The sequence below is a fragment of the Chelonoidis abingdonii genome, chromosome 11 (assembly GCF_003597395.2).
Source record: "Chelonoidis abingdonii isolate Lonesome George chromosome 11, CheloAbing_2.0, whole genome shotgun sequence".
Taxonomy (NCBI): domain Eukaryota; kingdom Metazoa; phylum Chordata; order Testudines; family Testudinidae; genus Chelonoidis; species Chelonoidis abingdonii.
Window position 1 is genome coordinate 24892869 of NC_133779.1, and position 15079 is coordinate 24907947.

The window sequence follows — 15079 nt, forward strand, 5'->3', positions numbered from 1 at the left end:
TTTTGATGCAGCAATACGCTGAGGGTAGCTCCCCAGATGTTCAAATGTGTAGGACGTTCTGCTTCAAGGTTTTTTTGACAGCCACTGCACGTTGAGTGGATGTTTTCAGAGAACTATCCACAATGACTCCAATGATCTCTCTCTTGAGCGGTAACTGCTAATTTAGACCCCGTCATTTTATATATAAAATTGGGATTAGGTTTCCAATGTGGATTACTTTGCATTTACCAACATTGAATTTCATCTGCCATTTTGTCGCCCAGTCACCCAGTTTTGAGAGATCCTTTTGTAGCTCTTCGCAGTCTGCCTGGGACTTGGGTAGTTTTGTATCCTCTGCAAACTTTGCCACCTCACTGTTTACCCCGTTTTCCAGATGGTTTATAAATATGTTGAATAGGACTGGGCCCAGTACAGACCCCTAGGGGACACCACTATTTACCTCTCTCCCTTCTGAAAACTGATAATTTATTCCTACCCTTTGTTCCCTGTCTTTTAACCAGTTACTGATCCATGAGATGACCTTACCTCTTATCCCATGAAAGCTCACTTTGCTTAAGAGCTTTTGGTGAGGGACCTTGTCAAAGGCTTTCTGAAAATCTAAGTACACTATATCCACTGGATCCCCCTTGTCCACATGTTTGACCCCTCAAAGAATTCTAGTAGATTGGCGAGGCGTGATTTCCCTTTACAAAAACCATGTTGACTCTTCCCCAATAAATCATATTTGTCTCTGAGTTTGATAATTCTGTTCCTTACTAGAGTTTCATCCAATTTCCTTGGTATGGAAATCAGGCTTGCCGGCTTGTGATTGCCAGGATCGCTTCTGGAGCTTTTTATAAAAACGGGCATCACATTAGCTATCCTCTAGTCATCTGGTACAGAAGCTGATTTAAATGACAGGTTACATACCACAGTGAGTAGTTCTGCATTTTCACATTTGAGTTTCTTCAGAACTCTTAGGTGAATCCCACCTGGTCCTGGTGACTTGTTACTGTTTAATGTATAAGTTTGTTCCAAAACCTCCTCTAATTACATCTCAACCTGAGAAAGTTCCTCAGATTTGTCACCTAAAAAGAATGGCTCAGGTTGGGGAATCTCCCACACATCCTCAGCCCTGAAGATTGATGCAAAGAATTCGTTCAGATTCACCGCAATGGCCTGATCTCCCTTGAGCGCTCCATCAGCATCTCAATACAGAGATTCCCGAAGAATGGAAAAGAGCAAATATGGTGCCAATCTATGAAAAGGGGAATAAGGCTGTCACGGAGTCTGGCCCTGCACCCCTCTTCCTGGGACCCACAGTGATTTTATCCAGCCAGTAAAACAGAAGGTTTATTGGACAGCAGGAACACAGGTTACAGCAGAGCTTGCAGGCACAGACCGGACCCTCCACTGAGTCCTTCTGGGGGTCAGGGTGCTTGGATCCCAGCTAGGATCCCTGAATTCCTCCCCATAGCCCAAACCCAAACTGTCCTGCTCTCCTCCTCCGGCCAAAAAAAACCTTTGTTTCCTTCTCCTCCGCCAGCAGCTCTCCTCCCCCCTGCCGCTCACATTACACCCTGACTACCTGTCCCTCACCTACAGACATCCCCTGCTTTCCGTTCCCACACAGACAGTCCCTACTCCATCACACCGCTCCCCCTTCGGAACTGAACTGAGCGGGTCCTCTGCCCAGTGACCTCGGAAGTTCAGGGCCCCCTCTCCGGGACAACGCGTCCGCTATCAGGTTGGCACTTCCCTTCACATGGACCACGTCCATGTCATAGTCCTGCAGGAGCAGGCTCCACCTCAGGAGCTTGGCGTTGGCTCCTTTCATCTGGTGCAGCCAGGTCAGGGGAGAGTGGTCTGTGTACACGGTGAAGTGTCGCCCAAAGAGATATGGCTCTAGCTTCTTAAGGGCCCACACCATGGCCAGGCATTCCTTCTCGATGGCCGCGTAGTTTTGCTCCGGGGTAGCAGCTTCTTACTCAGGTACATGATGGGGTGTCTCTCCCCTTTTCATCCTCCTGCATTAACACCGCCCCCAGTCCCGTGTCTGAGGCGTCGGTGAACACCATAAAGGGGTTTGTCAAAATCTGGTTTCGCCAGAGCTGGCACACTGACCAGAGCCTCCTTCAGCGCCCGGAAAGCCTCTGGCACGGCTCGGTCCAGATTACCTTGTCTGGCTTCCCTTTTTGCACAGTTCAGTGATGGGGCCGGCTATGGTGCTAAAGTGGGGCACAACCTTCGATAGTACCCCGCCATCCCAATAAAGGCCTGGACCTGCTTCTTGGTTTTGGGAGCAGGCCAGTCTCTGATCACCTCCACCTTGGCGGGTTCTGGCTTCAGGCAGCCGCTCCCCACCCGATGGCCCAGGTAAGATACTTCCGCCATCCCCACCTTGCACTTCTCAGCCTTTACGGTTAACCCAGCCTCCCCGAATTCGGTTCAGGACTTGGGTAACCTGGGGACACATGGTCCTCCCAGGTCTGGCTGAAGACGCAGATGTCGTCAATATATAGGCCACGGCAAAACTCTCCATCCCCCTCAGTAGCTGATCCACCAGGCGCTGGAAGGTGGCCGGCGCTCCCTTGAGGCCAAAGGGCAAGGTCAGAAACTCGTAGAGCCCCAGAGGGGTGATAAAGGCCGATTTCAGCCTGGCATCTGCGTCCAGCGGCACTTGCCAGTAGCCCTTGGTAAGATCCATGGTGGTGAGGTACCGAGCACCTCCAGCTTGTCTAGGAGCTCGTCAGGCCTGGGCATAGGTAGGCATCAGATACGGTGATGGCATTGAGCTTTCGATAGTCCACACAGAACCGGATTGACCCATCCTTCTTGGGACAGCACCACTGGCGAGGCCCAAGGGCTGGAAGACTGCTGGATCACCCCCAAAGCCAGCATGTCCCTGACCTCCCTTTCCAGATCCTGGGCAGTTTTACCAGTGACCCGAAAAGGGGAGCATCTTATAGGGGAATGTGGACAGTCTCCACCCTGTGGACAGTCAAATTAGTGCGTCCAGGCTGGTTGGAAAACAGCTGTCGGTACAGATGCAGCACCCCTCTGATCTCAGCATGCTGGGCCAGGGTCAGCTGATCAGAGAGGGGAATCGCCTCCAGGGGGAACCAGCTTTTGTCCCAGGGAATAGATCCACCAAAGGGTCATCTCCCTGCCCTCCCAGTGGTCCACACACGCCCAACACCAGACATTCCCCCTGTCATAGTATGGTTTCATCATGTTCACATGGTACACCCGCCGGTGATGTGCCCGTTTGACAGTCCACCACATAGTTTACCTCATTCAGTTGCTTGATAACCTTGAAGGGCCCTTCCAGGCGGCCTGGAGTTTGTTTTTTCCTCACAGGGATGAGAACCATCACCTGATCCCCAGTGGCAAAGGCTCGGGCCCGGGCCGTGCGGTCATACCAGACCTTCTGCTTCCTCTGGGCTCGGGCCAGATTCTCCCTGGCCAGGCCATGAGCTCGGCCAGTCTTTCCCGGAAGGTCAGGACATACTCCACCACTGACTCTCCCTCGGGAGTGGCCTTCCCCTCCCATTCATCTCTCATCAGGTCCAGGGGCCCCTTACTCGCCTTCCATACAACAGTTCGAAAGGCGAAAACCCGGTAGACTCCTGGGTACCTCCCTGTACGCGAACAGCAGGTGAGGTAAGTATTTGTCCCAATCCTGCGGGTGCTGGTTCATAAATGTTTTTAGCATCATCTTCAGCGTTCCTGTTGAACCTTTCCACCAGCCCGTTGGACTGGGGGTGATACGCTGAGGCCAGTTGTGCTGCACCCACATTTCTGCCATAAGGACCGGAGCAGGGTCGACATGAAGTTGGACCCTGATCTGTTAAGACCTCCTTGGGGAACCCCACCCGGCTGAAATCCTCCGTCAGCAGCGCATCTGCCACTGTATCTGCTTCGATAGAGGACAAGGCCACCGCTCGGGGTAGCGAGTGCAAAATCCACCACCACCAGGATGTATTTTTCCCTGACGGGTCATCTTGCTGAGAGGTCCCACTATGTCCATGGCCACCTTCTGGAAAGGTTCTTCTATGATGGGTAAAGGGCCTCAAGCTGCTTTCCTCTTGTCCTGGGCCTTCCCCACCCTCTGGCAGGGATCACAGGATTGGCAGTACTGTCGGACCTGGGTAAAGACCCAGGCCAGTAAAAGTTCTGTAGCAGCCTCTGCCTGGTGCGCCGGATTCCCTGGTGTCCTGCGAGAGGGATGTCATGGGCCAGGTACAGCAGCTTGTGGCGAAACTTCTGGGGAACCACCAGCTGCCTCCTGATCCCCATGACTCTACCTCCCCTGGGGGAGCCCATTCTCGGTACAGGAACCCCTTCTCCCACAGGAACCTCTCCTTGCAACCTCTCCTCAGGGTCTGTTCCGCACTAAGGTCAGCCCGGTCCCTGGGCTTCCGCAAGGAGGGATCTTTCTGCAACTCCGCCTGGAACTCAGCAGCTGGGACAGGGATGGGGACCAGCTCTCTCTTGCTGGCTGGGCCTGAGGTCGCAGCCTCTCTGAGCCCTGCCCCTGGGCGCTCCCCGCCCCCAGGTTAGGGTCCTGCACCTCGGGCCGAGTACCTTCCCCGTTGTCGGGGTGCAGTGCACTTTGCCGACTCTGACTACGAGTCACGACCAGGGCACTCTGAGTGCTACTAGGCCAGTCCTCAAGGTCCCCTCCCATTAACACGTCTGTGGGCAAGTATGGGTGTACCCCCCACATCCTTGGGGGCCCTCCTTGGCCCCCCACTTCAGATGTACTTCTTGCCACGGGCACCTTGAATGGGCGTGGGGTCCCGCCCACGCCATCAAGGTCAGGTAGGTGTCGGGCACCACCCGATCTGAGCCCACCACCTCGGGCCGGGCAGCGTCACCTCTGCCCCCGTGTCCCATGAGTACCCAGTGACCTCCCTCCCATCTACCTCCAGGGAAACAATGCACTCCTTCCGGAGGGGCAGCCCCGCGCGCCCACCCGGTAAAACTAAGAACCCGGAGGCTGGCGCTTCCAGCCCCCAGAGGAGCTGACCTGGGACCTCCTCCCTCCTTCACAGGTGGTATGTTGCCAGCCCCCTTTCCGGTGAGGTAGCCCATCTTCCGATTGGGTTTTTACCCAGTCCACCTCTGCGGGTTGGGTCTGCTCAGTCTGTCCCTGAGCTTGGGGCACTGGGCCCGTATGTGGCCTCGTTGGCCACATTGATAGCAGCCCATGTCTCGTGTGGTCCCTGGAATGGGTCGGAGGACCTGACACTGGATGTTCCCCTTTGGGGGGGGGTTCTCCATAGGCCCCCGCTGGGAGGTCCCATGATGACTCTCTCTCTGCGCTGAGGCAGGCCTGCTCCTTCGAGGACTTCCTCCCTGCCATCCCTGCTGCCCGACTGTCCACAAATTGGTCGGCAAGTTGGCCTGCGTGCTGCGGGTTCTCCGGCTTCTGGTCCCTCAACCACAGCCTCAGGTCGGACGGGCACAGCTTGTACAGGTGCTCCAGGATGACAACAGGTCCAGCAAGTCCTCTTTAGTTTGGGCCCCAGCTGTCCACTTGCGGGCAAACCCTGCGCCCGGTTGGCCAGTTGTAGGTATGTGACCTCACGGGTTTTACGCTGACTCCGGAACCTTTTCCGGTACATCTCAGGAGTCAGCCCAAACTCGCGGAGCAGGGCCTGTTTGAACAGTTCGTAGTCCCCCGCCTCGCCCCTTTCAGTCGGCTGTACACCTCCACGGCCGTGGAGTCCAGTAAGGGGGTGAGAACTGCGATCCTGTCCGCAGGGCCAACCCCGTGCAGCTCGCAGGCATTCTCAAAGGCCGTCAGGAAAGGTATCTATGTCCTCCCCCTCCTTACGCCGGGGCAGCAAGCGCTTATCAAAGTTCGGTGTAGGCTTGGGTCCCCCCCTCACTCACCGCAGCCGGGGCCTCACGGCTCCTCAGCCGGGCCAGCTCCAGCTCATGTTTACGCTGGTTCTCCTCATGTTTGCGCTGGTGTCACCTTCTCCTCCAGCTCTTGCCTCTTTAACTCGAGCTTCCTCTCCGTCTCAACTTCCTTTCCTCTTCCAGCCACGGCTGCTCCACAGCTGCTGTCGAGCGTCGCCGGAGGATCCCTGCTGGGGGTGGGCTTCGCTGCCAGGATCCCCTGCTGGCCGGGGGGTCACGGTGCCTTCGGCATTCGCTGGGCTCCTCCCCCGCCCTTCCTCTAGGGCTAGGAAGGGGGGGTCGGGAAGCCCTCATCCGCCGGCTGACCACTCCCGGGGGGGACAGACACTGGTGACTGCGCTGCATCTGCCAGGCTGCTTCCCTCAGAGACAGGGCTCCGGTCTCCCTCCTCCAGCCGGGCAATCAGCTGGTCCTTCGTCAGTCTCCCTGTGCGCAGCCCCCTCTGCTTTGCACAGCTCCAGCAGGTCACACTTGCGCCGCTTGGCGTACATCTTCCTGCTGGCCACTCACAGGCCAGGGTGCTCGCCGCTCCCCACGGTTTCCGGGGGACCCCTAGTGCACCAGCCCTTCTTGAGATCACCACCTCTCTGCCAGGGTCGAGCTGCAGACTCCTCCGCCCTGGGACCGCTCACTGCAATCCCCCGGGGGACCCTGTTACTGCAAAGTCCTTCTCACTGGGCACACACTCCCAGGGGTTAATCACCCCTTCGTTTTACTGCTCCCCAGTCACTTACTGCAGGAAGCGCCGTCCACGGGGTGCAGTATCTCCCCCGCTGCCACCAAGTTGTCACGGAGTCTGTGGCCCTGCACCCCTCTTCCTGGGACCCACAGTGACTTTTATCCAGCCAGTAAAACAGAAGGTTTATTGGACAGCAGGAACACAGGTTACAGCAGAGCTTGCAGGCACAGTCCGGACCCCTCCACTGAGTCCTTCTGGGGGTTCAGGGTGCTTGGATCCCAGCTAGGATCCCCTGAATTCCTCCCCATAAAGGCCAACCCTGGGAATTACAGACCAGTCAGCTTAACTTGTCTACCCGGAAAGTTAATGGAGCAAATAATTAAGCAATCAATTTGCAAACATCTAGAAGATAATAAGGTGATAAGTAACAATCTGCATGGATTTGCTGAAAACAAATTGTGTCAGACCAATCTGATATCTTTCTTCGACAGGGTAACAAGCCTTGTGGATGGAGGAGAAAGCAGTAAATGTGGTATATCTTGATTTTACTAAAGCTTTAGATACTGTCTCCCATGCTTTTCTCATAAACTAGGGAAATGCAACCTAGATGGAGCTACTATAAGGTGGGTGCAAAACTTGTTCGAAAACCATTTCCAGAGAGTAGTTATCCATGATTCAGTGTCATGCTGGAAGGGCGTAATGAGTGGGGTCCTGCAGGGATCAGTTCTGGGTCCAGTTCTGTTCGATATCTTCATCTGTGATTTAGATAATGGCATAGAGAGGACACTTAAAAAATTTGCGGATGATACCAAGCCGGGAGGGGTTGCAAGTGCTTTGGAGGAGAGGATTAAAATTCAAAATGATCTGGACAAACTGGAGAAATGGTCTGAAGTAAATAGGATGAAATTCAATAAGGACAAATACAAAGCACACCGCTTAGGAAGGAACAATCAGTTGCACACATCCAAAATGGGAAATAATTGCCTAGGAAGGAGTGCTGTGGAAAGGGATCTGGGGATCATAGTGGAGCACAAGCGAAATAGGAGTCAACAGTGTAACGCTGTTGCAAAAGAAGCGAAAATCATTCTGGGATGTATTAGCAGGAGTATTGTAAGCAAGACATGAGAAGAAATTCTTCCGCTCTACTCCACGCTGATTAGTCCTCAGCTGGAGTATTGTGTCCAGTTCTGGGTGCCACATGTCAGGAAGGATGTGGACAAACTGGAGAAAGTCCCGAGAACAACAAAAATGATTAAAGGTCTAGAAAACAAGATCTATGAGCTGAGAGTCCCTAAGGGTGCGGATGTTCCAGGTGAGGAAATTCATTGTCTTTTGTATCTCTTGTTTTGGCCACGGCGTTGAGTGATCCCACTGGACGCGGCCCTGCAGTTAGAAGAGTGTGAGACCGCCGACGTTTGGGGCACCTTTTCTGGCGAGCAGAAGAGATCCTAAAAGAGGCCTGCTCTGTCACAGCCGCTGCTGCCGAAATGGACTTCTGTCTCATCCAGGCACAAGACGGCCATCTCGTGGCTGCCGCCGGCGTGCAGATTTGAGACGAAAGACTCCCAGAACTCACGGCTCCTGTCTTCTCCGCCACTCTCATGTCACCACACGGCTCTGTGCGGGTGTGAGGCCTGCTTGTGAAATCGTTTTAACGTGAGGAAACCAGGATGCAGGCGGTAACTGCACGAGACTTGACGGGAGGAAAACCCTGACCCAGTGGCAAGGAGATCCCAGACCACCAGAGGCCTCCTTCCTGCTGCAGCCCCCATCCGCCTTCACAGCTGCTGTTGGGGTCTAGGTGACGTTTGGGCCACGGTAAGTCAGGAGCCTTGCCTCAGACCTGCTTGCCAAGGGGGAACCCTACCAGAAGTAGGAAAGCTCAGAACGACATTGTTGTTAGGGTCTTTACGTCCCTGCAAGCCTTCCCACCGTGGCAAGGTGGCGGTCCATAAGAGAGAGTGGAGGGATTCGTGGACAATAAACGTGCAGAAGGCTGTGTTCTTGCCATGAGTGTTGTTGGCACTCATGGATAGCCATCTCCAGGGTTTAGAGAAGGGTAATCGAAGGCAATGGCTCCGAAGGAATCACTCACCAGAGGCTGGGAATGGATCACTTGACTGTGACCTGTTCTGTTCATTCCCTCTGGGGCACATGGCGTTGACCAGTGATACTGGACTTGAGGAACCTTTGGTCTGACCCAGTGTGGCCGTTCTTAACCCTCAGGGGCGAAGACGTGGTGATATTTTGCAAGTCCGTGATGGTTCGTGTGGTGCTGGCTCCATCTGAGGGCCAGCCAGGTGTCGGAAGCTTCTCTTCGCCACGCCAGACCTAAACCCAAGTTTCGCCTGAGTAAAGAGAAGACGTTAGACTTTCTGAAGGACTGCTCCGTTTCCAGAGCGTTATGTAGTGAGGAGAGCAGAGGGCTGGTGTGTGTGTCGCTGGCATGTCGGAGTGTTGCTGAAACAGGGCAGAGTTAAGGTTACATCGCAGGATGTGGTGAACCTTAACTCTGCATTCTCCTTCCAAGAACTGAGGGGACAAGAATCCTTACCCAGCGAGGTCACATTTTCGTAGTTCTCCTGCATGACGTCTCTGTAGAGGGCTCTCTGAGTGGGGTCCAGCAGAGCCCACTCTTCCCTGGTGAAATACACAGCCACCTCCTCGAAGGTCACCGGCCCCTGAAAGAGCAAGAGCCCAAAACTCAGTACCTGTTGCCCCACTCACAACCCCACTATTCATGGGGTAGCAGGGCCAATCACATGGCTACACAGTCAGCACAGACCCACCCATCCTCTGCTCAGCGCATCCAGGAGGTGTTAGGGTGAGGGGAGATAGACAGAGCCCCCCGTCCTTCCCAGCAGGTAGCGGGGAAAGGGTCTTCCCTTTCATCATGCACTGGCTAGTCAGCGGCTGAACTGGAGATAAAGCCTTTCCTTGTAGGAATCCCAACACCCTCCCCACTGCCAGCAGCTGGAGGTCAGGGGATGGGGGCCTCTTCCCTAAGCGTCAGTGGCGAATGCCTCCTTCACAGGTCAGAGCAACCTCTGGTTAGTGGGTTCACGCTCCAACACGGGGAGTCTGGGAAGTTTTCACAGGTTTGTTTCCTGTTCCACAAACAGGGGAATTTCCACACCCAACCTCTAAGGGTCTATTCCTAGAATCTCGGCCTCAGGTTTACCAAGTCCCAGCAGGTCCATCACACCTCGTCCCCCTACCTTTCTCCACCCCGTGCACGGCCTGCACCCTTAGATCAAACTCCCACTTCCCGTGTCTTCCCTGTCCCTCTGGCTCCTGCGGGAACCTCCCAGCATGTCCTCAGCTCCTTACCTGAACCAGGTCTGCTGCCTCCATTTCCCTTTCCTGGGCAGGCTGGGAGAATCTGGAGGGACCCGGGGATGTTATTCTGCAGCCTGTCGGGGGGAGAAAGGTTATTGGGGGGAATTCAGATCAGACTTTGTCATTTCATATTCTCACTGGCTTTTTCTCAGCATAGACATCGACTCTTATGGTGGGAAAATGCTCAGCGTAGACCCATCCCCTCCCACCAGGACTGAACCCCCTGTATCTCCAAGTCACATCCTGTACACCCCAGACTCACAATTCATAGAGGGCTGTGATATTTCATACAAAGCAGGCCACGTAAGTGATCATCTGAAAGCTCACGATCTGCCAAAACCCGCTGTGCTGTCCCAATAGGAATATTTGTTCGTGGGTAGGAAGTGACGAGCTTTGGTTACCGAAATACGCCATAAGTTTGAGCGTACAAAGGGGAGGGCTCTCCGCCCAGGCAGGTGTTCAGTGATCATTAATCAGCAGGAGAGCGGTCAGCAAGGGATTTACAAGTCAATGAGCACCACGCAGTAGGGACCGCTCCACTCTCTGACTCGGTTGCTCAAGACCACACCGGGGGGATTGCTCAGCCTTGTGACTCAGCAAAACCCACCAGGAAATGTCTGGGCTGGTATTTTCCAGGCACATGGACTGAGGGTATAAAATAAGAGACAGTGACATCGTGCCTTGAACTTTCTCCTCCCTGACCTACGCCGGAAGCAACGAGAACGCCGAAAGGACAAAAACTTTATCTGAGGGGACTGGTCCTAGGCTTCAGGGAGAAGTCTGTGTATTAAGAACTGTAACATCCAGTGGGGTGGAAAAAATTGCTAGATTGAAATATTGTCTAGTGGAGTAAGGTTTAAGATTTTGATTGTGCCTCTATCTTTTATTTTCTTTAATAACTAGCATGACTCCCACTTATAACCGATCTTTCTGTAGTTAATAAATCTGTTTTACACTTTCCCTAAAATGGTGCATTTTGCTTGAAGTGCTTGGGCAATCTCAACTCGGTTTACAAAGGCTGCTGCCTGCCCTCTCCACGTCGAGGAAAGAGAGACTGGGTTGCAAACAGACACAGATCAGGCTTCTGACCAGGGCAAGACGGTACAGCTCTGCGGTGTAAGGCTGGGGGGAACTGGCTGGTGCCTTTCTCTGTGTCGTTCTGGGAGCGTTCATGCAATAGAGCTGAGTGATCGCAGCACCTGAAGGGGTTTGCTGCTTGTCACTAGCAAAGCATTGAGAGAGACAGCCCAGGCTGGAGAAACACAGGGTCACTGTGGTACCCTAGTTCCACGTTCTACACCGGGGATCCCATCGGGATGAAATGCCCCGCTTGTTGTTCGGAGGGAGGTTTGCACTTCAGACACTGCGACAGAGATTTTAAATGTGGTGGCTGAGAGGAGGATACCAGTTATTTTCTGTCTGCTTATTTTGGGAAAGAGAAGCTTAAAGATGAGCGAAGGCAGCGAAGCAATTGCAAAACTGGAGTGGCACAGACTGCAGGTGGCAGAAAAAGACAGAGAGTGTGAGTGTCAGCTGACAATGGAAGAACTGGAGCTAAAAGAGAAAGAAACAGCACATCAGAGAACCTCAGACCCGAAGCCAGACAGAGGCAGCGGCACAGGCAAGGAATCTGAGGAAACAGAGAGAAAGCGGAGACGCCAACTGGAACTGCTAGAAAAGGAGAACCAGCGCCCACCCGCCCACACGCCTCTGATTTGCACTTCTGCAAAAATCCACAATTGGGCCCACTTACATCTTGCATCCAACAAAGCAGGTGACATTACTGAATATCTTTCCACGTCTGAAAGGCTGCGTGCAGGGCAGGAAATCTCAGATGCCAAGAGAGTTCCTACCCTGACTGCAAAACTAATTGGTAATGCTGAAAATGTATTCAATGCAATGCTTTAGACTCCTGTAAATTTAAATTTAAAAGAAATCTTGTTCTGTAAAGGTTTCAAATTACCCCTGATACATACAGAGTGGAATTTAGAAATCTTAAGAGGGGGTGAGTGAATATTTAGACAGAATGAAAGATTTCCTGAGAAAGTGGGTGAGGGACAAAGGGGTGGGAATTTCTGAACCAATCTTTGCTCGAGAACAGTCCTTAAATATACGTAAAGATGAGGCCTGGAAGACGGTGGAAGAGACAACTTGTCGAGCAGCTGCTGCCTTTCAGCAGCCCCAGGCATCTATTGTGAATAAACCAGAGAACGAGGGGTTTTAAAGTGGCGGGAAGGGGGGTTGCTGTTTGACTCCTGGGGAAGAAAGAAGGTGGCTGGGCTGCTGGGCCCTCACCTCCCCCAAAACCATTCCTCTAATCCTCGTCCCAAGTCCCCCGTGAAAATGGAAGAGCCCAGAAAGGTTCCATCGCCGTAATTCCACTGATCGCCTGAGGAATAAATGCCCTCCGCTGGGAGGAACCAGGCAACAAGGAGCTCACGTTAGTTCTGCTGCCCTCAACACAGGCATCTCTCAAGCAACTGAGACGTAGCGTATATTTTTTTGTAGGATTAGCATCTGCAGAGCCTGACACAAAGCACATTTTGGCAGGATTAACGGCAGGGAACCCCTTGGGTGGGAAGATACAGGTGCAGAAATCTCTGCGATCAAGTGGAGTATAATTCACGGTGACATACTGCCAGGACAGATAGAAAAAATATTAGAATATATGGAGAGGTACCTATCTCACAGAGCTGGAAGGGACCCTGAGAGGTCATCAAGTCCAGCCCCCTGCCTTCACTAGCAAGACCAAGGCAGATCCCTAAGTGGCCCCCTCAAGGATTGAACTCCCAACCCTGGGTTTAGCAGGCCAATGCTCAAACCACTGAGCAATCCCTCCCCCTGGAGCTTTTAGTAACAGGATTCTTGTGCCTTTGGCAAAAATGCACCTAGAAATCGGTGGTTTGAAAAGTTTATTAACGGGGGGTGGATGACAGAAGGAATGAGAGAGTCTCATGCTTCCAGCTGGGAAGGTGGCATCTCCTCAGGGAGGGAGGAGCGCGTATCGCCCACAGTCCATGAGAGAACTGTCCCGGTTGCTAGCTGGCGGCCTTTTGCAGCTGAACAGGGGACAGATCTCCCTCTAGAGCAGCGGTTCCCAAACTTTAACATCCTGTGAACCCCTTTGATTAAAATGTTGAGTCTCAAGACCCCCCTCCTAAAAATGAACATTTACAGGGATTTTTTCCTTTACCGGAGTATAAATTATAAAAGCAGTGAGCTTGGAAATATAAAATTTGTTTTTATGACATGCTTATCACACATTATTTAATATTATTTACTATTTTTCACTACAGTATTTTTATTCCATTATGAAAATGGCGTCACTCTGCCAAGATCTCACTTTCGAAGCTTGTATCGCTGTGAATAAGCCTGTTACAAGACAAGGCTCCTACGTTTCATCAGAGAGTATCAGCCGTGAAACAGCAGGAAGGGATTTAAGAAGCCGACTCATAGACTTTAAGGTCAGTAGGGACCATTATCATCTAGTCCAGGGGGAGGCAACCTATGGCACGGGTGCTGAAGGCGGCATGCGAGCTGATTTTCAGTGGCACTCACGCTGCCTGGGTCCTGGCCACCAGTCCGAGGGGCTCTGCATTTTAATTTCATTTTAAATGAAGTTTCTTAAACACTTTAAAAACCTTATTTACTTTCCATACAACAATACTTTAGTTCTATATTACAGACTAATAGAAAGAGACCTTCTAAAAATGTTAAAATGTATGACTGGCGCGCGAAACCTTAAATCACAGTGAATACATGAAAACTTGGCACCCCACTTCTGAAAAGTTGCCGACCCCTGATCTAGTCCGGCCTCCTGCACAACGCAGGCCACAGAATCTCACCCACCCACTTCTATAACAAACCCCTGACCTATTTCTGAGTTATTGAAGTCCCCAAATTGTGGTTTAAAGACCTCAAAGTGCAGAGAATCCTCCAGGAAGAGTTCCTCCTACTCGAGCATTCAGGGCTTGAGCAGCCCAGGAAAACAACGCGCCTCATAACAAAGCTTAAACTTCTTGTTCATCATAATTTTAAAAACAATCCTAGCTGCCTATTTAATTTTAAAAACAGCCAAAAATATCCACCTCCTTTTTCATGTCGTATAAGGAGCCTTGAAGTTTAAATCTCCTCAGTGTGATAGAGATGTTTGCTTTGATCTGTTTAGCTCATCGAAGTCCAGGGGCTCCAGGCTGCTGGCCCAAGGGTCCCTATGGACAGCTCTGTCCGCCATTAGGGAATTTTTTCCTCGAGAACCCCCTGTAACTTTTTGCGAGCCCCAGTTTGGGAACCTTTGCTCTAGAGGGGGCTCCAGAGGGGGAAACCGGGGAAGGAATAGTGGGAGTACAGCAGGTGAGTATGCCCAGTGGTCTGTGATGGGATGGGATCTGAGTTACTACAGAGAATTCTTTCCTGGGTGCTGGCGGGTGAGTCTTGCCCGCATGCTCAGGGTTTAGCTGATCACCATATTTGGGGTCGGGAAGGAATTTTCCTCCAGGGCAGATTGGCAGAGGCCCCGGAGGTTTTTCGCCTTCCTCTGCAGCGTGGGGCATGGGTCACTTGCTGGAGGATTCTCTGCAGCTTGAGGTCTTCAAACCACGATTTGAGGACTTCAGTAACTCAGACATAGGTTAGAGGTTTGGTACAGGAGCAGGTGGGTGAGATTCTGTGGCCTGCGTTGTGCAGGGGGTCAGACTAGATGATCATAATGGTCCCTTCTGACCTATGGGTCTATGAGTCTCCTCACAGGTCACTTGGGAGAAGATGTCCAGCACAGAATGGCTGATTCAGCCTCTGTGCACCGAGGCATTCAGGTTTTGAGAGGGAACGGTGGAACTGACATCCCGGAGGACAGCGGTCATACAACTGACCTCTCGGGGAGAGAGAGAGGAGTAACGGAGGGTACCTCAATCCAGGTCCCAGTTTTTTAGGATGCTGTTCCTGATATTAAAATTAAAAAGGTTGGAGAGCAGTTTTTCAACTAAGGGCTGGGGGAAAACCGACAGGTGCGGAGGAGCACGTGGTTTGGACAGAGACAGTCCTTAGGGGAGGACCTATTAATGGAGATTTTCTCTATCCTAGTAAGGAGGAGAGGATGGAAGATGATAAAATACAATTAGGATCTGTGAAAGCAGCAGAGAATCCTGTGGC

The 15079-nt window shown here is 52.4% G+C and overlaps 3 protein-coding genes across 4 annotated transcripts in view; 2 read left to right on the forward strand and 1 right to left on the reverse strand.

The window, feature by feature from the left end:
* Positions 1-15079, forward strand: part of LOC116836048 (uncharacterized) — a 616551-nt gene that overhangs the window by 567717 nt on the left and 33755 nt on the right. The window lies entirely within an intron of this gene.
* LOC116836046 (uncharacterized) overlaps positions 1-15079 on the forward strand; it is a 441820-nt gene that overhangs the window by 41645 nt on the left and 385096 nt on the right.
* Positions 1-15079, reverse strand: part of LOC116836047 (uncharacterized) — a 445785-nt gene that overhangs the window by 6092 nt on the left and 424614 nt on the right.